Consider the following 25,918-nt stretch of genomic DNA (forward strand, 5'->3'; position numbering starts at 1 on the left):
TCTGACAGAAGGCAACTGAACAGGATTCAGATCAGGAGAGAAACTAAACACATGTCAGATAAACTCCCTGAACTAACAGTGCAGAGTATTATCGGACAGGAAGATAAGGACTGGAAGGAATTGTGTCACAGGGATCATCTCCCTCATCAAACCCTCACCCCCCTCCATCTCCATGCAGGATAAAGAATGCTGTGTACTATTGTGTCCTTGTGAAGGAAAAGCCTGTGGTTGTGTATTCATAGAAGTGTGCTGCTAAGAGATCTAATCTATGCTGAATTATGCTACTGAAGAGACTGTAATACTGTGCCTTGTGAAGAAACTACTGTATCGTTACTGTAGCTGGTTGCTCAAGAAACTCAGACTGTACTGTAATGAAGATTGTTGCTGTAATATCCCTGAATTGCACTGGCCGTGCTTCAGATTAAAAAAAGACTCTTGTCAGATGTGTCTGGTCAGCAATTGAATCTATCCTGTGCCTGAGAGAAGCTGGAGCCTATGGTCACCCTGAGTAACGGTTCCCCCAGGATTGCAAAGAATTCATGAAACCCGTCTCGCCCTATCTGAACCTAGCGGCGTGCGTGTAGCAAAAGGGTTGTCTGGGATGTTAACATTTATGGATAGGTGATCAATGTCTGATCGGTAGGGGTTGTCCGGGACGTTAACATTTATGGATAGGTCATCAATGTCTGATCGGTAGGGGTTGTCCGGGATGTTAACATTTATGGATAGGTCATCAATGTTTGATCGGTAGGGGTTGTCTGGGACGTTAACATTTATGGATAGGTCATCAATGTCTGATCGGTAGGGGTTGTCCTGGACGTTAACATTTATGGATAGGTCATCAATTTCTGATCGGTAGGGGTTGTCCGGGACGTTAACATTTATGGATAGGTCATCAATGTCTGATCGGTAGGGGTTGTCTGGGATGTTAACATTTATGGATAGGTCATCAATGTCTGATCGGTAGGGGTTGTCTGGGACATTAACATTTATGGATACGTCACCAATGTTTGATCGGTAGGGGTTGTCTGGGACGTTAACATTTATGGATAGGTCATCAATGTCTGATCGGTAGGGGTTGTCTGGGACGTTAACATTTATGGATAGGTCATCAATTTCTGATCGGTAGGGGTTGTCTGGGACGTTAACATTTATGGATACGTCATCAATGTCTGATCGGTAGGGGTTGTCTGGGACGTTAACATTTATGGATAGGTCATCAATGTCTGATCGGTAGGGGTTGTCTGGGACGTTAACATTTATGGATAGGTCATCAATGTCTGATCGGTAGGGGTTGTCTGGGACGTTAACATTTATGGATAGGTCATCAATGTCTGATCGGTAGGGGTTGTCTGGGACGTTAACATTTATGGATAGGTCATCAATGTCTGATCGGTAGGGGTTGTCTGGGACGTTAACATTTATGGATAGGTCATCAATGTCTGATCGGTAGGGGTGCGACACAGTCGAATTAGCTGTGCTGTGCAGCTCCACACTAGAGCAGTTCCAGCTGCCACCAACACCGGGATCAGCTGATCAGCAATGGTATCAGGTGTCGCACCTCCACCAATCAGACATTGATGACCTATCCTAAGGATCCACCATAAATGTTAAAGACCCGGAAAACCCCTCTAAAGGCTGCCAAGTACAGTGCATATGCTAGAGAGGTATCTGGACACTAGAGCAGAAGCCATACCTGGGCTTAATATAGAAAGTGTCCCTTATTTGATGGTCTTGCACTAATCAGGTTCTAAATAGGCAATTAGCTACTTGAAATGTGCAGAAGTCCAATAAGATAGGGAATAAGATTAAATTTATGGTTAATGTTACAATTCCGGAAATTCTGTAACAGATTTCATGGATAAATCTTTGACACCCGAGTCTATGCCTGGAAATTGGGCATGTTGACATGTTTGGTTTTCCATGCAATACAGATAAGGATTGTCAGTTACATCTGAAGAGCCGACGGCTGCCCGAATCCTCCGTGATCTGGAAATTCTGGTTAAGAAATATCTCGAGTCTCATCTTTCCTGTTATGACATATAACTGATCTGTGGTCAGGGCCTTTACAAACCTGTAATGTTTATATCCTTCTAGCGAAAAGTTTGGAAGAAACCTCTACTAACCACTAATGCCGAGGATGGGGGAGGCAATGTCAGATCGGGGGGTCCTGCTCAATGGTGATTTCACAAAAGAGGAAGCTGGAGCTACTTATCTGACCTAAGATGAATGTACACATATCCTGTGGTCAGATCTGCATCAAATCAGAGAGGGGTAGCCTTTAATCTGTGGTCGCTGACTGTCCCTCACCAACACGTTCCTACCTGGCACAAAGGAGGATGTGCTCAGTCAACAGCCTGCAATGTTCTACTGGTTATGTAACCATGTCATAGCAAGAACTGGAAGCAGGTTATGTTATGGCTGGATTGTAGAACTTTATGTGTTTTTTTTTGTGGCATTCTTTAACTCAGAGAACATCACGTTCCATTATGATACAATTCATGGTCTTAAAGGTTTGCATCCTAAATTGTGTCTCATGATGGAAGATATTGTATTTGCATTGGCAAAAATAAATTGGGGTACAATTACGAAGAAAGTGTATTGCCTTGCAGCCTAGAATGAAACTAAAGAAAGAAATAAAGTTTACAGGAGTTTTCTCACTTTCGGTCTTCAGGAGAAAGTCGCTCCCCTGCCACCCGACTTCCTGCTTGCTGGGAACTGTGTACTGCAGCATTGGACGAGCGCAGGTGCATAGACCTGGCCAGATGCAGCAGTCCAACAGCTTCAGATCTTGCAAGTGCATTTCATACAGAGTATGATGGGCCACAGTCCCCTATTCACAGTATAATGGACCCACAGCTTTCTCATACATAGTATGATGGACCCACAACCCCCCTGTACACAGTATGATGAGCCCACAGCTCCCTATTAACAGAATGCTGTTCCCACAACTCCCATATACATAGTATGATAGACCAACAGCTCCCCTATACACAGTATGATGGGCCCACGGCTCCCCTATACACAGTATGATGGGCCCACAGCTCCCCTATACACAGTATGATGAGCCCACAGCTCCCCTATACACAGTATGATAGACCAACAGCTCCCCTATACACAGTATGATGGGCCCACAGCTCCCCATTATGGGGCGTCTCTCTCGACATGTGCCTCCCCATTATGGACCCCTAACAGTGCTATTGCCCCCTGGTGATTACATTTGGACACTGGAGAGCTGCGGTAAGCATACAATGGGGACATTTATGTTCCCTCTATTCATCTAGTGCACCGCACATGACAATAATAGTAGATAATAGGAGGGTGATATGGTAAATGACTTCTACTGGTTTCCACTATACAGCAGTGAGGGTAATTAGCATATATAGTATCCATTTTAATGCTTATGTGTGTTATATATATATAGCAGATATGATATAATAAAACTAAATACATAGGATCTGGGTCTGCCATGGATTACCTATATTATGGGTCCCTGTGTGGAGTCACATGTAGAGAGGGCTGTTATTGATTTTATTGTCCTTTTTTATAATATTGTACTGACCTTTGTATATGTCTGATCTTTGTATCATAATAAATATTGACCATTTTTTGCTATAGAAGTGTTGATTCGGTCTTCGCTTTTTTCTCTGGTAGTCCCCTATACACAGTATGATGGGCCCACAGCTCCCGTATACACAGTATGATGGGCCCACAGCTCCCCTATACACAGTATGATGGGCCCACAGCTCCCCTATACACAGTATGATAGGCCCACAGCTTCCCTTTACACAGTATCATGGGCCCACAGCTTCCCTATACACAGTATCATGGGCCCACAGCTTCCCTATACACAGTATCATGGGCCCACAGCTTCCCTATACACAGTATGATGGGCCACACAGCTACGCTATACACAGTATGATAGACCAAAAGCTCCCGCATACAGAATATAAGGGCCCACAGCTCCCCTATACACAGTATAATGGTCCCCACAATAGCCCCCACACTGTACAGTTGCCCCACATTAGCTCCCACTGTGTATAATGGCCCCACATTAGCTCCCACACTGTCTTATTGTTCCACATTAGCTTGGCTCTAACTGTGTACTCTCAAATGCTATAAGCAGAGGTAGCTTTATTTCGGCAGCATCGGAGGAGCGCAGGGGCACAGACCTGGCCAGATGCAGCTCTCCACCAGCTGCAGAGGAGAGCTTGCAAGTGCGTTCCATGCTGACTGTCCATTTCTGAGGTGGCCTTGGCAATGAGCTATAAACTGTAGAATTAAAATTCCCTCCCTTCTTGAGAATGAAGAGCATTTTTAATAAGAAGTAAATTGCAAAGTTGCTTGTTTTTACCAGCACTTTACATTTTTACCAGTAATAAGATGAGACAATTCCTTTTATCACATCCAGAGCTAAATAGGATGTATCTTAATCATTTTGGATTACTGTCTAACAACTTGCTCAGGTGTCCACCTGCCCCTGCTTTTTGTTTGATAACTGAAAGAAATGAACTGGAGTATAAGTTGGTATACATGCAATGCGTAAGAGCATGTTCACACTGACCACTAAATAGACAAAGCCTAAAATAGAGACAAAATGAAGATATACCCTGTTTTAAGTAAAAAGCAATAGTGCATATAAATAACATAGGTGACTGGGTAAACACTGTTTCAAAAAGAAAAGCGTAAAAGCCATCCCACCAGCGTTAAGGTGTACCCTGTCGGGACGGACTTAACCTCTAGTATTTTTACCTGCGCTTTGCACTTATACCTAGTAAGAAGATGAGAGAACTCCTTTTATCACTTTCAGAGGTAAATGGGATGTATCTAAATCATTTTGGATTACTGTCTAACAACTTGCTCAGATGTCGACCTGTCCCTGATTTTGTATGATAAGATGGCCACAAGTCCACAACACTAGAGAAAAGTGTAAAATAAAAAAAGCGCAGTCAATTTTTTAACCCCTTACAGCCTGTGCCGTATTAGTACGCACAGGCTGCAATCCCCCGGTTCAGCGAGGGCTCCGCCGTTGAGCCCGCTGAACCGAGCACATGTCAGCTAATTATTACAGCTGGCATGTGCCCGCAACAGCCACGGGTGGAATCGCGATCCACCCGCGGCTGTTAACATATTAAATGCCGCTGTCAATCTCTGACAGCGGCATTTAACAGCGCCGCGCCGGAAGCGCGTCACTTACTCCGCCCATCGGTGACCCTATCACGTGATCGCGGGTAATCGATGGGTGGGCATGACAACCCAGGGTCTGCAGCAGACGCCTGTGGTTGTCATGAGCTGGGCGCTATGAGCGCCACCTAGTGGTCGGCGCTCATAGCACAGGACCATTTCTGCTACATACAGGTGATCTGCTGATCATCTGTATGTAGCAGAGGCGATCAGACAAGTGCTGCTTCTAATCTCCTATGGAGACTATAGAAGCAAGCAATAAGTGATAAAAAATGTTTTTAAAAAAATTTTAAAATTATAAAAGTTTAAATCACCCCCCTTTCGCCCCATTCAAAATAAAATAATAAAAAAAAAACCCACATACACATATTTGGTATCGCCACGTTCAGAATCGTCCGATCTATCAATATAAAAAAAGAATTAATCCGATTGGTAAATGTCGTAACGAGAAAAAAATTCGAAACGCCAGAATTACGTTTTTTGGTCGCCGCAACACTGCAATAAAATGCAATAACGGGCGATCAAAACATCTGATCTATTTCATTATGGTATCAATAAAAACTTCAGCTCGGTGCGCAAAAACTAAGCCCTCACCCGGCCCCAGATCCCAAAAAATGGAGACGCTATGGGTCTTGGAAAATGGCGCTTTTTTTTTTTTTTTTACCAAACTTTGGAATTTTTTTTCACCACTTAAATAAAAAAAGAACCTATACATGTTTGGTGTCTATTAACTTGTAATGACCTGGAGAATAATAATGGCAGGTCAGTTTTAGCATTCAGTGAACGTGGTAAAAAAAAAAAAAAAACATCTGTGGTATTGCACTTTTTTTGCAATTTCACCGCACTTGGAATTTTTTTCCCGTTTTCCCGTACATGATATGGTAAAACTAGTAATGGCGTTGAAAAGTACAAGGGGAGCAAAAAACGAAAATGCAAAAACGGAAAATCCCAGGGTTGCGAAGGGGTTAAAGCAGACAGAGCTATGAAAGGTTGTCATGATGAATTAAACATTTTGTTTGCTGTTTCCATTAACAAGCAGCAGAATTGTGGATATAGCTCTGTAGTATGATACAGTCTGTAACTTATCAGTAATGTAATGTATGTACACAGTGACTGCACCAGCAGAATAGTGAGTGCAGCTCTGGGGTATAATGCAGGATGTAACTCAGGATCAGGAATGTAATGTATGTACACAGTGACTGCACCAGCAGAATAGTGAGTGCAGCTCTGGAGTATAATACAAGATGTAACTCAGGATCAGTAATGTAATGTATGTACACAGTGACTGCACCAGCAGAATAGTGAGTGCAGCTCTGGAGTATAATAGAGGATGTAACTCAGGATCAGTACAGGATAAGTAAGGTAATGTATGTACACAGTGACTGCACCAGCGGAATAGTGAGTGCAGCTCTGGAGTATAATACAGGAGGTAACTCAGGATCAGTAATGTAATGTATGTATACAGTGACTGTATCAGCAGAATAGTGAGTGCAGCTCTGGAGTATAATACAGGAGGTAACTCAGGATCAGTAATGTAATGTATGTACACAGTGACTGCACCAGCAGAATAGTGAGTGCAGCTCTGATCAGCTGTTGCTCACTGTGGTGATTGCGGGTGTGGTGGCTGCAGATCCTGCTGTGTGCTCCAGCTCTCCTGAGAACCAACACCTCTCCACCTGGGGATCTGCTCTCTCCTACCCAGGGAGGGAGTGGGTTTCCTGGGATGAGTGATGGAGCCAAGTCCCAGGCTTCTGCTTCCCGAACCAGGCCGGCGGGGGGCAGAAGAAGCCAGCAACCGGCCTACACATCGAAGGACTCGGGGGTGAGACGCTCCACCAGGAGTCGCAGCAATGTGGCTCCTACTCCCCCCGGGACTGTGGAGACTCCTAGAAGGCACAAGGCTTCCAACATTGAGGAAAAGCCTGACAGCGCGCATGATGGTGCTCCTTCCGGAGGAAAGCTGAGTGCTCACGGAGGTGAGGCCGACCTCACTGAGGAGGGTTGGGGGCTGCAAAGTCCCCGGGAGTCTGTGTCCACCTATGCCTCCCGGTTCATGATCCACCTCCGTGAGTATGAAGATGCGAGTAAGCTCGTCAGGAGGCTCCGGGAGGAGCTGCGCTGCACAAGCGCCAAAGCTGCAGGTGCCTCCAAATCGAGGAAGGCTAAACTCCAGGCGGAGGTAAAGAGGCTCACCAGTGAGATTCATCTGCTGGAACTAAGGAAAGCCACCATCAGGGAGCAGAGTGGTCCTTTTAAGGAAAAACTAGTTAATGAAGACCGCTTCAGAGAAATGGCTGATAACAGAGAGCAAAGGCAGATGGGGCTGCAGCCTAAGAGCCAGGTGGATGATGAGAGTGATGATGACCAGCAGCAAGCCCCACCTGGCAGCCTGCAAAGTCACCCGCAGGCCACGTGCAGCGAGCTCCCTGCAGGACAGGCGACAATGACATCCGGTCGCAGTTCTGCCAGCTCTGGGGAGGACAGTGACAGCAGCGGCCAGGGAGGGGCGCTAATGGCAGAAGTAAAGCTCCTGGAGTCCCCAGTGTGCCTCCAAAACTTCCATCTTAGTGATGATCTACCAGAGGAGGCACCTGGGGGCCACAAAAAGACTTAGAAGACCAAGCCACAGCTACAGGAAGCGGTAAGCTATGTCTATGCCCCCCTCCCTGTACCCCCTGAATCGGCGGCAGGCTCAGCTCACTGTATAAGCCCCGTTGCCCAGCCCAGCCCGGGTTCTGCTGTGGATCCGGTGCAAAGGCGTGGGGAGATTGCACAGCGTGGTAGTGAGGCGCAGAGCTCCGTCTCTGCTTGTAGTAGCGGGGATGCAGCAGGAGGTGCATCAGCCGAGAGGCTGGACAGTGAGGGCGGCCCGGCGGCGGGCGTTCCGTCAGGGGGGAGCGACCCGGTGTCGGGGGCAGCTCCGGTAGCCTCAGCGCCTCTGAATGCTGTTGCCGCTGATCACTTAGTTGAGAAGCGGCGGCAGTGTGAGGGGGCTGTCGGGGCTGAGCGTTCCGGTCCTCCCACCAAAGTGCTATTCTATGTTGGCGCCGCTGGTCAGGAAGATCCTGATGCTAAAGATCAGCGGCACCTCACAGCAGCTAAAGGTCAGCGGCGCATCTCTACAAATGCAAAACAGCGGAAATTACCGACTGATGATGTGGAGGGCACACATAAGACAGGGGGTGAGGTCTCCTCCAGTTCTATGGAGGTGACTGAGCCCCTTGTGCCTGATGCGGAGGTCAAAATGTCATCCACCATTGTCACTGGTCCAGTAGGAATGAATGTGGTGGTGGGTGCGAATGAGGCCAATTCATTGTCTAGTGGTGTGGTTGCTGGTTTGGTGGAGGGAGAGATGGAGGTGGGTAATAGTGATGCTGTTGGGGCTGATATAGTCACTGGTCCGGTTGCCCCCCCGGGGGTGGCAACGCCTGTCCAGAGTTATGCCAGTGTCACCTCCGGGGCAAATAGGGCATCCTCCTCGTCTCCGGGCTTTGGGGACGGCATGTTGCAACGGCGCCTTCTGGAGGCTCTAAAGAAGGGGGAGAGATCACTAATGGTAGAGGGTCGAGAGGTTGATCTATCCTTCTGGATAGAGAGGCATGGCCTCGGGGCCTTCTGAGAGCAAAAAGGGGGGGATACAGTGTGGTCCTTCCCAACAGCCGGGCCAGGCAGTGTAAGTAGGAATGTGGTCCTTCTTCGGTGGAGGGGCAGTGATGCATGTCCTCCAAGGTCTAAAGTTGTGGAGCTCCTGCTGAGGATGTGCTTCAAGGCGATTGACATCTTCGCCTTGATACATCCCTATTAAACGCCTGAGTTTGATGTCAGCTTTGTTCAGCCGGAGGGGCTTGAGCTCTTCTGGACGAATTATGAGTTGGCAAAAAATGAACCCGGCTGGCGAGACTTTGCCGTTCAGGCAGCGTCTCGCCAAAACCAAATCAAGAAAGTGACCGTGATGACAAGTCGCTTTCTTGTTATGACATCGTGACGTGGCTTGGTCGGTATGGAGAGGTGGTGGAGATGCCAAAGAAAAAACGCGACGAGTTTGGTATCTGGTCAGGGGCCTGGACGTTTATGATAAAACGTAAGCGTTCAGGTGGTATGGTTGCCCACATTCCATCATCTGCCTTCCTGGGTAGGGATCGTATCCTGGTCTTCTACCAGGGGCAACCAAAGCTCTGTCACAGGTGCGGCAACCCCACACACTTCAGTGCTAATTGCACCGTGCAGAAATGTGCATTGTGTGGGGGTGTCGGCCATCTTGCTGCCTCTTGTGTGCAGATTAGGTGCCACCTGTGTGGTGAGTTAGGGATGGGGGAGCAGAGGGGCCAGGGAAGAAAAGCAATAAAAAGATGCCTGGCCAGCTGAGGCGTCTAGACAAGCGCAGACAGAAGAGGGAGCGGGGCGAGCCCCGGACTACTGGGGCGGCCCCTGTCCTGGATGCCAGTGTTGCTGCTGAGGCCCCGAGGGATGATGAGTTGGATGAGGAGGTCAGGAGGATCCACAGGGAAGAAACCGCCTCTGCCTCAGAATCCTCCCATTATGAAAGTATGGATGAGGAAAATAAGCGGTGGCTAGAGAACAAGTGTCAGCTCGGCACCTAAAAGAAGAAAAAGAAGGGAGATAAAACATCTTCTCCCACTCTGACCAAGGTACCTAAGGAAGGTAAAACTGACTCCCCTCTGGTTGGTCTTTCTAACAGTTCCAAGCCCTTGATAACATCTCTTCCTCTGAGGAGGAGGCCAAGGGTGAGGTTCCGGCTTCGGCGGAACTTACAGGGGGCGGCGAGTCTCCTTCTCCTGGGGATGCAAGGTCCTTGGGGGAAGGGACTGGCCCAGAGTCCGGAGACGACGACGAGAAATGAAGGAAAAATGTGGGAATGGACACCTCTGTATCATTAAAGAGGGGGAAGGATTCCTCCTCTGAGGCAGAGGGTAAGGGGAGTGGGAAGAAGAAAGCCATCTAACTCAATCACCAATGATGGTGGTACCCACTCCGTTGACGCTGGCGTCCATTAATGTCGCCAGCATTAAGTCAAATATGGCTAGATTTGCGGCCTTTGATTTTCTCAGCCGGGTTGAAGCTGACATTTTCTTTTTGCAAGAGACCAGGCTGCCAAATATGGCAGAGGTGTTTATAGCTAAGAGGGAGTGGAGACACGGGCCCTCCTATTGGTCTCTTGCGGCCGAGCCGTATAGCGGAGTGGCGGTCCTTTTTTCCGCACCGGTAGAATGCCGACGGGTTATTGAGTTAGTAATGGGGAGGTGCCTGATATTAGATGTCCTCATGAAGGGACAAGAGCTCCGGCTCATTAACATCTATGGTCCCCAATCTAAGTGGGACCGGAAGTGTCTCTTTATGAGGATCAAGCCCTACCTTTTTACGAGTCGGCAGGTCGTCTTTGGAGGGGACTTTAACACTGTCACGAGGCCCCGGGATAGAGGAGGTTCCAGAGACAAGCTGACTTATGATAGCGTCGCCCTTAATAGTGTAGCTAGTGAGGCTCGCCTGGTGGATGTCCACATCCGGCACACCCCAGGCCACGAGGGGTTCACCTATCATAGAGGTAACTGTAGGTCCAGGATAGACAGGTTTTATTTAAAGGAGGAAGCAGTCTCTTCAGCAGTATCTGTTGTTGAGGTGGCGTTCTCCGATCACTGTTTGATTTTGTCAGAGACCCCCCGGATGGGAAGAGGCTTTTGGAGGCTCAATTCGTCTCTCTTGGAAGAAGCGGAGATAAGACAGTCCTTTGAGGATTTTCTTCAGAGCCAGGTACCCTTACTGGATCTTTGTAGTCGTAAGTCAGAGTGGTGGGAGATGTTCAAGAAAAGGGTGACGAGATTCAGCCCCGACAGGTATTGCCTGTATCAGGGCCTGAGGAGGAAACTCGAGCATCTTGTCTCAACTGGAGGTAGCCGCGAGGAGATCTCCAGAGTGAAATCTTTGCTAATGAGGTGTCAGTATGATAGACACGCATATTTGGTTTTTGAGAGGGATTACGGGAAGTACCGCTCGCCCGACCCTTACAGAAACTGCAAGATGTCAGTGAATAGTAAAGTTGTTACAGGACTGGTTGACACTGCGGGTTCCCTGAAAAGATCCAGATCAGGGATCCTGGAGGTCATCAGATCCTTCTACTCACACCTCTTGGGGAAGAGGGATCTGGATTGGGATGAGATGTCGGCTTTTCTGGCTGAAGCCGTCCCCGAACCAGGGGTAGACCCCTCTCTTGGCATTTTGACAGAGATGATCAGGGAAGAGGAAGTTAAGTTGGTGATTGAAGGGCTTTCCCTGAAGAAATCTCCCTGTCCAGATGGCTTAACATCTGAATTCTATAAGACCTTTATGGACGCCTTGGTTCCCCTCTTGACTGAGGTATTCAATGAGTGTTTTTCCTCGGGCACTCTGCCAAAGTCAATGAGGAGGTCTGCCCTGATCATCTTGTCAAAGGGTAAGGACCCATCTTGCATTGAGAATTGGCGTCCCATAGCACTTCTCAATGCAGACAGGAAAGTTTTGGCAAAGGTGCTGTTTAATCGGCTGGTGAAATTTGTGCCCCGACTCCTTTCGGGAGCCAAGCATTGCTCTGTTCTGGGCCGCAGTACGATTAGTGCATTACTCTGTGTCCGAGAGGTGGTGGAGCAGGGTAGGGCTGGTCACTGGAAGGGGTACATCCTGTCATTGGACCAGGCAAAAGCATTTGATAGGGTTAATCATGAGTACCTCTGGTCTGTCCTTCTGAGGTATGGCCTGCCGGGGGGGGTTGTCGATTGGCTTAAGACCTTGTACGCTGGGGCAGAGAGTTTCCCGCTTGTCAACGGTTGGATTGGCAGCTCTTTTGAGGTTGGGTGTGGTGTTCGCCAGGGTTGTCCCTTGAGCCCGCTGCTGTATGTGTTTGCGATTGACCCACTTCTTAGGAGGGTGGAGCGTGGACCGTTGGCTGGGATCGGGATGGACCGGGCAGCACCGGAAGCCACTCTGAGAGTGGTGGCGTATGCCGATGACGTCACCGTTTTTGTTTCCTCAAAGTCTCTGCAAAAATTCTTGGCATCGAATTTGGCCAGGGGGATTACCCCAAACAAAATTGGGACAGCAGGCTAGAGGTCGCCACTCAGAAGGTGAACCAATGGAAGGGTTGGTCTTTGACCCTAAGGGAAAGGATAAACCTGATCAAGACTTACCTGCTCCCTTTGCTGATCTATCTGGGCAGTGTGTGCATCTTGCCGGAGCCTCTCTGGACTCGGGTCTACAGTTTGTTCTTCCAACTGTTATGGGGGAATAGACTGAACCTGGTTAAGAGGGAGGTTACTTACCGTACGAGGAGACTAGGAGGGTTGGGTATGGTCAACCCTGTGGTATTCCTTGTGAATACCTTCATTAAGATCAATATTGCAAACCTCTGGAAAGAGAGGGCTCCTCTGTGGGTATTCTCCTGTGAGGGATGGTTTCAGCCTTTCTTCCAGGAATGGGAGACAGGAGGGCAAGTGAAGGATCTACGCACACAGCATGGACATCTCCCGGCTTACGCTACCGTGGTTCTGAAGGTAATTCGCCGGTGGGGTCTGGGAATGTGGGAGGTCAGGACTCTGCCAAGGAAACTCCTTGACAAAAGGGTTCTGTTGACCCATTTTCAGAGGCCTCTGGCGCTCAGGAATTGCCCAAGTCGGGATCTTGGGGTGGGTCTGCATCTTTTGAATTCTATCAGGATCCCCTCGAAGTTTTGGGACTTGGCTTGGCGCTGCTTCCATGGGAAACTGTGTGTGAGGGATAATCTGAATTGTAGGAGCTCTGAGGACAGGAAATGTCCTCGGGAGCATTGTGGTACCATGCTTGAAAGCATGGACCACTTCCTGCTTTGCTGTCCCTTTAACACAGAGGTGTACAACAGGGTGGGCGCCTCCATTGTCTGGCCCCGGCTGGCCGGTCTCTCTTATGCGGAATGGGCCTATGGAGCATTCGGGGACCTGGGTGGTCGGGACCGCTGCATCTTATTTCTAGTTAGCGCAGTGGTTAGGTATCACACGTGGAACGCACGGTGCTTAGTATCGACGCAACGGAAAATCCTCCCAGTGGACGATGTGTTTAGGACCATACTCGGTGACCTGGTGAAGGTGCGTTCTCTGGAGTATGAGAGACTGGGTACACCAAGGGCCGCTCTCCTCTGGAGGGGCTTTTCTTTTAGTGTGCCCTAGTCTGGTCATCTCCTCTCCTGGTGGTGGGCTGCTGCTGACACCATAAATTTTTGTTTTGTTTTGATCAGTAGACAGTGATGTAGGGCTGCAGGCACCGAACTTGGGCTTTGTCAGTTGTGGTTATTCTATTGTTTGTTATTGTATTGTTTGTTTCTGTATATATTGTATATATGGGCTTGGGTGTAGGTGTTAGGGCTTTTCTTTTAGTAATGTAATGTATGTACACAGTGACTGCAGCAGCAGAATAGTGAGTGCAGCTCTGAAGTATAATACAGGATGTAACTTAGGATCAGTACAGGATCAGTAATGTAATGTATGTACACAGTGACTGCACCAGCAGAATAGTGAGTGCAGCTCTGGAGTATAATACAGGATGTACCTCAGGATCAGTAATGTAATGTATGTACACAGTGACGGCATCAGCAGAATAGTGAGTGCAGCTCTGGGGTATAATACAGGATGTAACTCAGGATCAGTAATGTATGTACACAATGACTGCACAAGCAGAATAGTGAGTGCAGCTCTGGAGTGTAATACAGGATGTAACTCAGGATCAGTAATGTAATGTATGTACACAGTGACTGCACCAGCAGAATAGTGAGTGCAGCTCTGGAGTATAATACAGGGGTAACTCAGGATCAGTACAGGATCAGTAATGTAATGTATGTACACAGTGACTGCACCAGCAGAATAGTGAGTGCAGCTCTGGGGTATAATACAGGATGTAACTCAGGATCAGTAATGTATGTACACAATGACTGCACAAGCAGAATAGTGAGTGCAGCTCTGGAGTATAATACAGGATGTAACTCAGGATCAGTAATGTAATGTATGTACACAGTGACTGCACCAGCAGAATAGTGAGTGCAGCTCTGGAGTATAATACAGGGGTAACTCAGGATCAGTACAGGATCAGTAATGTAATGTATGTACACAGTGACTGCACCAGCAGAATAGTGAGTGCAGCTCTGGGGTATAATACAGGATGTAACTCAGGATCAGTAATGTAATGTATGTACACAGTGACTGCACCAGCAGAATAGTGAGTGCAGCTCTGGAGTATAATACAGGATGTAACTCAGGATCAGTACAGGATCAGTAATGTAATGGATGTACACAGTGACTGCTCCAGCAGAATAGTGAGTGCAGCTCTGGGGTATAATACTGGAGGTAACTCAGGATCAGTACAGGATCAGTAATGTAATGTATGTACACAGTGACTGCACCAGCAGAATAGTGAGTGCAGCTCTGGAGTATAATGCAGGATGTAACTCAGGATCAGTACTACACTTGTAATTGCATGTTACCTGACTTTTTATGCAGACTGTTTTATGGTCTTTAGATGAATAAGCTCTTTTAGAGGGGTATTAAACCCTCCTGCTATCAGTATTATCTACTTTCTCAGTGTGTCAGTCTGTACAGTTTGGTGGCTGAATGCTTAATCTGTTTATTTGACATTTTTTAACAATTCTGCTGTTAGGCATTATCTATGTATGTTTAGCCAGCCCTCACATATATAATTCCAGTTTACAATCCCTACGTGTTAGTAAAAATGGCTGTGGATACAGCACCAAGTATACATTTCATGGCCTTTTTAACAGTTTCTGTGGTATCATTAGGTGTAACGTGTGAAGGAAATTAACAAGAATTCCTCACCGACTTGGTAATGTGAAACAATCGTCGATACATCTGTGAAAACAAACATGTCCTGTGCAAGAAATCTAGTGATGAGCAAACATTATGGGACCTAAGATGCGCACATTTTAATAGGTAGAAATGTGAAACTTCTCTTAATTGGTTGCATTACAGCTAAATAATGTTCATGTAACCCACATGCTCAAAAAAGAAAAAGTCTAACCTTCATATCAATGTTAATGAATGCATCCTATGTGCTCGCTCCATGTTTAAAACACCAAATATATACAGCATTGTGCAAAAAATTTAGGCAGGTATGGAAAAAGTAATATGCTATTCATTTATTTTTTATCAAATAAGGAAATGCAAAGTGAAGGAACAAAAGAGAAATGTATACAAAATCAACATTTGGTGACCGCCATTTGCCTACATCAGTTCCCCTTAGTTACACTTGCACAGTTTTTGAAGAAGCTCTGCAGGAGGTTGCTCCAAACATCTTGGAGAACCGACCCCAGATCTTCTGTGTATGAGGCTTGTGCAGATCCTTCATGTAATTCCAGACGGACTGGATGATGTGAGATCAGGGATCTGAGGGGCCGGATCATCACCCCAGGACTCCTTGTTCTTAATGACACTGGCTGGATGTTTGGGGTCGTTGTTCTACTGCAGAATAAATTTGGAGCCAATCTGACGCCTCCCTTATGGTAATACATGATGGATAAGTATCTACCTGTATTTCTCAGCACTGAGGACACCATTAATCCTGACCAAATCCCCAACTCCGTTTGCCGAAAAGAATCCCTAAACTTGCAGAACCCTCTGCTGTGCTTCATTGTTCCTGGAGACCCTTATTAATGTGCCTCTCTCCAGTCCTTTAGCAAACAAACTGATTCCTTTTTCACATTTGCCTCCTCAGTCCAGAGATCCTGCTGCTATTTTTCTGCACCAGTTCCTATGTTTTCGCGCATAGTTGAGTCACTTGGCCTTGTTTCCATATTGAAAGTCTGATTTTTGTCCACAATTCTTCCATGAAGACCATTTTTGATCAGATGTCTCCGGCCAGTAGATGAATGTAGCTGGGTCTCAGTGGTGGTGCCAGTTCTGAGCTGATGGCACTGCTGGACATCTGATTTCAAAGAGAATTAAGCATGATGCATCTTTCATCTGCTGCATTAAGTTTCCTTGGCCGATCACTGCGTCTGCAGTCCCCATCGTTGCTCATTTCTTAGTGCTTCTTCAAAATGGCTTGAACAGCACATCTTGAAGTCCCAATCTACTTTGAGATATTTGCCAGGGAGAGACCTTGCTGATTCCATATAACTACCTTGTGTCTTATTGCTATGCTTTGCCTTGCCATGGTATAGGAGCTGTGACGTGAAACTGTCTTCCGCAACATTAGTTTGGCCGTTCTTCACCCAGTTTTAAGCCTCCTACACAGCTGTAGACTGTGTTACAACCAACATATGAAAATTAAAGGAGAAGTCTCCTAGGGATCTGGTCCGGCGCCACAGACAACCGAGGTAGCCACTGGACTAGCGAGAATTCATGAGATTCAGTGAGAATTAGAAGTGAACATGTACATAGCATTAAACCTTTTTTAACATAAAAAAAAAATTGCTCCCGAGGAGTTATTAGACTGTGTGCATTATTGAGGGATTGTCTGTAAATCTCAGCATCTCGTTAGCGCTGGGGGTCTGTACAAATAACTCAGATAATGTGTTGGTCATCTTTGTGGGGAGAGTGAGGGAACCAATCTGTTTCACTTAGCAGCAGTCTCAAGAAATGAAAGAGAAACTTCTTGTTTCTTTTAATAGATTCTAAGATTCCTTGATAGTCAGCTCTGGTCGCCCCTTCCCTTTAGTGGCCAACAAGCAGCAATAGTCATTGAGCTCAATTTTGGTGTCCTGGGATTCATACCTGATGACGTCATATTTCTGATAGATGGACCAAGGTATAGGAATATAATGTGATATGTCGCCTATAGCATCTCATTGTAGAAAAAAAAAATGTATTCTGCACATTATACAGTGCTGGCCAAAAGTATTGGCACCCCTGCAATTCTGTCAGATAATACTCAGTTTCTTCCTGAAAATGATTGCAATCACAAATTCTTTGGTATTATTCTCTTCATTTAATTTGTCTTCAATGAAAAAAACACAAAAAGAATTGTCCTAAACCCAAATTGGATATAATTCCACACCAAACCTAAAAAAGGGGGTGGACAAAAGTATTGGCACCCTTTAAAAAATCATGTGATGCTTCTGTAGCACCCTGAGGATTCGGCTGCTACAGGGGTATTGCACCTCAACCCAGAGATGTGATATTCCACTCCCGGGTAGGGAAGGAGTGTGGAACTGAGCTCGGTAGGCTGCATGCACTACACACATCCCATTTCCGAGGAGCAGACCGACGGTACTCCCACTTAGAAATGTGCAGGTACGACCGAGTCTGTTCCTGGCTGGAGTGGGAGGGGGGTGGTACATCCCAAGTAGTGTAGGGGCAGATAGGGGGAGCAGCCTGGGTAAAGATAGGAGCTCATTGGGTGCTGGTCACCTGAGCTCACACATAGAGGGTGTATATAAGGTGGGCACCAACTAAGAACAGGGTCAGTTGCAGAGAGGAAGTCAGCGAGCAGAGGAGAAGAGAGACCCAGAGTGAGAGAGGAGAAAGAGAGACCCAGAGAGGGAAACAGAAGAAAAGGACTCCAAGACCCCAAACTAAATCCCCGGGTGAAGAGTCGGCACAGGGTACCGGAACCCAAGCTGGTGGGGGCAAAAACACACCCCAGCCAGAGACCGGAGACCGTGGGCAGCGTTTGCCACGGCCACCCACCACATCCACCACGAAGGCATACCACGTGGAGGGTCAGGGAACCCAAGGCCAAGGGTCTCCCAACAGAAGGCCCGAGGGAGCTGGACCTGGGTGGATCAATAGTGGGGACGGCCAGAGAAAGGACAGAAGGAGAGCTCAGGGTCACGCTCCGGACTTATTTGGGGGTTGGCTGGATCCAGAACCTGGTGGACGCAGCACGGCTCGGGAGGTCACTCGAAGCTGGAGTGACCGGAACATCAGCAGTGAGTAAACATCCTAAACTGCATAACCCGACTCTGTCTCTGATTGCCGTCTACACTGCATCACCACAACCCCCATCCTCTGCACCTGATCCCCCTGAGGCTATACCCCTCCCGTTGGGGGTTATCCTATCAAGCTGCACCAACACCACCAGCCTCAGCGGACCCTGCTGCAGCGGCGGCCACAGTGACCGCAACACAACGGGTGGCGTAGTCGACATTAAGAACTTAGTAACATCTGTAGGACTGCCACATACAACTGAGTTTGACACCCTGGGCACGGACCGGGTCACAGCCACTCGGAAGACTACAACCCCCATCTGATCCGGCTCCGGATATTCCCCCTAAAGAATATGGCCCAGGGGGCGCGTCACTTCTCTAATTCGTGTAATTAATAGCACCTGTAACTTACCTGTGGCACCTAAATGGTGTTGGCAATATCTAAATCACACTTGCAGCCAGTTAACATGGATTAAAGTTGACTCAACCTCTGTCCTGTGTCCTTGTGTGTACCACATTGAGCATGGAGAAAAGAAAGAAGACCAAAGAACTGTCTGAGGACTTGAGAAACCAAATTGTGAGGAAGCATGAGCAATCTCAAGGCTACAAGTCCATCTCCAAAGACTTGAATGTTCCTGTGTCTTCCGTGCGCAGTGTCATCAAGAAGTGTAAAGCCCATGGCACTGTGGCTAACCTCCCTAGATGTGGACGGAAAAGTTGACGAGAGATTTCAACGCAAGATTGTGCGGATGGTGGAAAAAGAACCTTGACTAACATCCAAACAAGTTCAAGCTGCCCTGCAGTCCGAGGGTACAACAGTGTCAACCCGTACTATCCGTCGATGTCTGAATGAAAAGGGACTGTATGGTAGGATACCCAGGAAGACCCCACTTCTTACCCCGAGACATAAAAAAGCCAGGCTGGAGTTTGCCAAAACTTACCTGAGAAAGCCCAAAAAGTTTTGGAAGAATGTTCTCTGGTCAGATGAGACAAAAGTAGAGCTTTATGGGAAAAAGCATCAACATAGAGTGTACAGGAAAAAAAAAAGGCATTCAAAGAAAAGAACACGGTCCCTACAGTCAAACATGGCGGAGGTTCCCTGATGTTTTGGGGTTGCTTTGCTGCCTCTGGCACTGGACTGCTTGACCGTGTGCATGGCATTATGAAGTCTGAAGACTACCAACAAATTTTGCAGCATAATATAGGGCCCAGTGTGAGAAAGCTGGGTCTCCCTCAGAGGTCATGGGTCTTCCAGCAGGACAATGACCCAAAACACACTTCCAAAAGCACTATAAAATGGTTTGAGAGAAAGCACTGGAGACTTCTAAGGTGGCCAGCAATGAGTCCAGACCTGAATCCCATAGAACATCTGTGGAGAGATCTCAAAATGGCAGTTTGGAGAAGGCACCCTTCAAATATCAGGGACCTGGAGCAGTTTACCAAAGAAGAATGGTCTACAATTCCAGCAGAGCATTGTAAGAAACTCATTGATGGTTACCGGAAGCGGTTGTTCGCAGATATTTTGGCTAAAGGTTGTGCAACCAAGTATTAGGCTGAGGGTGCCAATACTTTTGTCTGGCCCTATTTTGGAGTTTTGTGTGAAATGATCAATGATTTGATTTTTGCTTCATTCTCTTTTGTGTTTTTTCCTTGCAAGCAAATTATATGAAGAGAATAAGACCAAAGAATTTGTGATTGCAATCATTTTCAGGAAGAAACTGAGAATTGCAGGGGTGCCAATACTTTTGGCCAGCACTGTAGGTGCATTTAGCTGTTGACATGGTCCTTTGTAGAGGAATAAACAGTTTGATGGAATAATGGGAAATACCTCCCAGTCAGTAAATGGACCCCTATTGAAATGCTTAACATAAACGCCAGGAGCTTCTGAGCTGCATACTGTATCTAAAGGTCACACACATGGTGCACTGTGTCATAAGCAGCCACAATCCTGTCTCCTATGTACAAGAATATAACTTCTATAATACTGCCCCTATGTACAAGAATATAACTACTATAATACTGCCCCCTATGTACAAGAATATAACTACTATAATACTGCCCCCTATGTACAAGAATATAACTACTATAATACTGCCCCCTATGTACAAGAATATAACTACTATAATACTGCCCCCTATGTACAAGAATATAACTACTATAATACTGCCCCCTATGTACAATATAACTACTATAACACTGCTCCTATGTACAAGAATATAACTACTATAATACTGCCCTCTATGTACAAGAATATAACTACTATAATACTGCCCCCTATGTACAAGAATATAACTACTATAATACTGCTCCTATGTACAAGAATATAACTACTATAATACTGCCCCCTATGTACAAGAATATAACTACTATAATACTGCCCCTATGTACAAGAATATAATTACTATAATACTGCTCCTATGTACAAGAATATAACTACTATAATACTGCCCCCTATGTACAAGAATATAACTACTATAATACTGCCCCCTATGTACAAGAATATAACTACTATAATACTGCCCCCTATGTACAAGAATATAACTACTATAATACTGCTCCTATGTACAAGAATATAACTACTATAATACTGCTCCTATGTACAAGAATATAACTACTATAATACTGCCCCCTATGTACAAGAATATAACTACTATAATACTGCCCCCTATGCACAAGAATATAACAACTATAATACCGCCCCTATGTACAAGAATATAACTACTATAATACTGCTCCTATGTACAAGAATATAACTACTATAATACTGCCCCCTATGTACAAGAATATAACTACTATAATACTGCCCCCTATGTACAAGAATATAACTACTATAATACTGCCCCCTATGTACAAGAATATATCTACTATAATACTGCCCCCTATGTACAAGAATATAACTACTATAATACTGCCCCCTATCTACAAGAATATAACTACTATAATACTGCCCCTATGTACAAGAATATAACTACTGTAATACTGCCCCCTATGTACAAGAATATAACTACAATACTGCTCCTATGTACAAGAATATAACTACTATAATACTGCTCCTATGTACAAGAATATAACTACTATAATACTGCTCCTATGTACAAGAATATAACTACTATAATACTGCCCCCTATGTACAAGAATACAACTACTTTAATACTGCCCCTATGTACAAGAATATAACTACTATAATACTGCTTCTATGTACAAGAATATAACTACTATAATACTGCTCCTATGTACAAGAATATAACTACTATAATACTGCCCCCTATGTACAAGAATATAACTACTATAATACTGCCCCCTATGTACAAGAATATAACTACTATAATACTGCCCCTATGTACAGGAATATAACTACTATAATACTGCCCCCTATGTACAAGAATATAACTACTATAATACTGCTTCTATGTACAAGATTATAACTACTATAATACTGCTCCTATGTACAAGAATATAACTACTATAATACTGCCCCTATGTACAAGAATATAACTACTATAATACTGCTCCTATGTACAAGAATATAACTATTATAATACTGCTCCTATGTACAAGAATATATCTACTATAATACGGCTCCTATGTACAAAAATATAACTTCTATAATCCTGTCTCCTATGTACAAGAATATAACTACTATAATACTGCTCCCTATGTACAAGAATATAACTACTATAATACTGCTCCTATGTACAAGAATATAACTACTATAATACTGCCCCTATATACAAAAATATAACTACTATAATACTGCCCCCTATGTACAAGAATATAACTACTATAATACTGCACCTATGTACAAGAATATAACTACTATAATACTGCTCCTATGTACAAGAATATAACTACTATAATACTGCCCCCTATGCACAAGAATATAACTACTATAATACTGCTCCTATGTACAAGAATATAACTACTATAATACTGCCCCCTATGTACAAGAATATAACTACTATAATACTGCTCCCTATGTACAAGAATATAACTACTATAATACTGCTCCTATGTACAAGAATATAACTACTATAATACTGCCACCTATATACAAGAATATAACTACTATAATACTGCTCCTATGTACAAGAACATAACTACTATAATACTGCTCCTATGTATAAGAATATAACTACTATAATACTGCTCCCTATGTACAAGAATATAACTACTATAATACTGACCCTATGTACAAGAATATAACTACTATAATACTGCCCCTATGTACAAGAATATAACTACTATAATACTGCTCCTATGTACAAGAATATAACTACTATAATACTGCTCCTATGTACAAGAATATAACTACTATAATACTGCTCCTATGTACAAGAATATAACTACTATAATACTGCTCCAATGTACAAGAATATAACTACTATAATACTGCTCCTATGTACAAGAATATAACTACTATAATACTGCTCCTATGTACAAGAATATAACTACTATATAATATATAAAGGTTGGTATATAAAATGAGAATGCTTGGTCTGGGGGATAATGTGTGCAAGTGGGTAAATAGCTGGCTGAGTGATAGAAAGCAGAGGGTGGTTATCAATGGAGTAAGCTCAGGGGGTGTCAGGGTTACTAGCGGGGGGCCTCAAGGGTCAGTCTTGGGCCCTATATTATTTAATATATTTATTAATGATCTAGTGGAAGGGTTGCATAGTAAAATAACAATATTTGCAGATGATACTAAACTTTGTAAAGTAGTTAATACAGATGAGGATAGGGCACAGCTACAGGAGGATTTAGATAAATTGGGGAGTTGGGCCAAAAAATGGCAAATGGGGTTCAATGCCGATAAATGTAAGGTCATGCACATGGGAAAGAAAAACAGCAGTCACCCATACATAGTAAATGGGAAAACGTTGGGGAAATCTGACATGGAGAAGGACCTGGGCGTCTTGGTTAATAGCAAATTAAATTGGAGTGCCCAGTGTCAGGCAGCAGCTGCGAAGGCAAATAGAGTCATGGCATGCATCAGAAGAGGAATAGGGGCATATGATGAGAACATTGTTCTTCCTCTGTATAAAGCGCTGGTAAGGCCGCACTTAGAATATTGTGCACAGTTCTGGGCTCCGGTGCTCAGGAAAGACATATTGGAGCTAGAGAGGGTACAAAGGAGGGCGACTAAGGTAATAAAGGGAATGGAGGGACTAGAATACCCAGAGAGGTTGTCCAAATTAGGCCTATTTACATTGGAAAAGAGAAGGCTTAGGGGAGACCTCATAAACATGTATAAATACATCAGGGGGCAGTACAGAGATCTCTCCCATGACCTGTTTATACCAAGGATGGTGACAAAAGCGAGGGGGCACACTATGCGTCTGGAGGAAAGGAGGTTCCTGCACCAGCATAGAAGGGGATTCTTTACGGTCAGAGCCGTGAGACTCTGGAACTCTCTGGGAGAGGAAGTGGTGATGTCCAACTCACTTAATGAGTTCAAGAGAGGCCTGGACGCCTTTCTTGAGAACAATAAAATTACATCTTATGCTTAGTTAATTAATCCAGGGATTTAATCTGACTGCCAGATTGGTGTCGGGAAGTGAATTTTTTCCTCAATGATGTCAATTGGCCTATACCGCATGTTTTTTTTTTTTTTTGTTTTGTTTTTTTTTGCGTTCCCCTGGATCAACGCTGCGGAATAGCTGCAGTGCACAAGAAATAGGCTGAACTGGATGGACGCTTGTCTTTTTTCGGCCTTATAAACTATGTAACTATGTAACTATGTAACTACTATAATACTGCTCCTATGTACAAGAATATATCTACTATAATACTGCCCCTATGTATAAGAATATAACTACTATAATACTGCTCCCTATGTACAAGAATATAACTACTATAATACTGCTCCTATGTACAGCAATATAACTACTATAATACTGCCCCTATGTACAACAATATAACTACTATAATACTGCTCCAATGTACAAGAATATAACTACTATAATACTGCTCCAATGTATAAAAATATAACTACTATAATACTGCTCGATATGTACAAGAATATAACTACTATAATACTGCTCCTATGTACAAGAATATAACTACTATAATACTGCCCCTATGTACAAGAATATAACTATTATAATACTGCCCCTATGTACAAGAATATAACTACTATAATACTGCTCCTATGTAAAAGAATATAACTACTATAATACTGCTCCTATGTACAAGAATATAACTATTATAATACTGCCCCTATGTACAAGAATATAACTACTATAATACTGCTCCTATGTACAAGAATATAACTACTATAATACTGTTCCTATGTACAAGAATATAACTACTATAATAATGCTCCTATGTACAAGAATATAACTACTATAATACTGCCCATATGTACAAGAATATAACTACTATAATACTGCCCCTATGTACAAGAATATAACTATTATAATACTGCCCCTATGTACAAGAATATAACAACTATAATACTGCTCCTATGTACAAGAATATGACTACTATAATACTGCTCCTATGTACAAGAATATAACTATTATAATACTGCCCCTATGTACAAGAATATAACGACTATAATACTGCCCCCTATGTACAAGAATATAACTACTATAATACTGCTCCTATGTACAAGAATATAACTACTATAATACTGTTCCTATGTGCAAGAATATAACTACCATAATACTGCTCATATGTACAAGAATATAACTACTATAATACTGCCCCTATGTACAAGAATATAACTATTATAATACTGCCCCCTATGTACAAGAATATAACTACTATAATACTGCCCCTATGTACAAGAATATAGCTATTATAATACTGCCCCTATGTACAAGAATATAACTACTATAATACTGCTCCTATGTACAAGAATATAACTACTATAATACTGCTCCTATGTGCAAGAATATAACTATTATAATACTGCCCCTATGTACAAGAATATAACTACTATAATATTGCCCCCTATGTACAAGAATATAACTACTATAATACTGCTCCTATGTACAAGAATATAACTACTATAATACTGTTGCTATGTGCAAGAATATAACTACTATAATAATGCTCCTATGTACAAGAATATAACTACTATAATACTGCTCCTATGTACAAGAATATAACTACTATAATACTGCTCCTATGTGCAAGAATATAACTATTATAATAATGCCCCTATGTACAAGAATATAACTACTATAATATTGCTCCCTATGTACAAGAATATAACTACTATAATACTACTCCTATGTACAAGAATATAACTACTATAATGCTGTTGCTATGTGCAAGAATATAACTACTATAATAATGCTCCTATGTACAAGAATATAACTACTATAATACTGCTCCTATGTACAAGAATATAACTACTATAATACTGCTCATATGTACAAGAATATAACCACTATAATACTGCCCCTATGTACAAGAATATAACTACTATAATACTGCTCCTATGTACAAGAATATAACTACTATAATACTGCTCCTATGTACAAGAATATAACTACTATAATACTACTCCTATGTACAAGAATATAACTACTATAATACTGCTCATATGTGCAAGAATATAACTACTATAATGCTGCCCCCTATGTACAAGAATATAACTACTATAATACTGCTCCTATGTACAAGAATATAACTACTATAATACTGCTCATATGTGCAAGAATATAACTACTATAATACTGCCCCCTATGTACAAGAATATAACTACTATAATACTGCTCCTATGTACAAGAATATAACTACTATAATACTGCTCCTATGTACAAGAATATAACTACTATAATACTGCCCCCTATGTACAAGAATATAACTATTATAATACTGCCCCTTTTG

The sequence above is a fragment of the Phyllobates terribilis genome, unplaced genomic scaffold (genome assembly GCF_046119375.1).
Source record: "Phyllobates terribilis strain yellow unplaced genomic scaffold, ASM4611937v1 Scaffold_14__1_contigs__length_39327217, whole genome shotgun sequence".
Taxonomy (NCBI): domain Eukaryota; kingdom Metazoa; phylum Chordata; class Amphibia; order Anura; family Dendrobatidae; genus Phyllobates; species Phyllobates terribilis.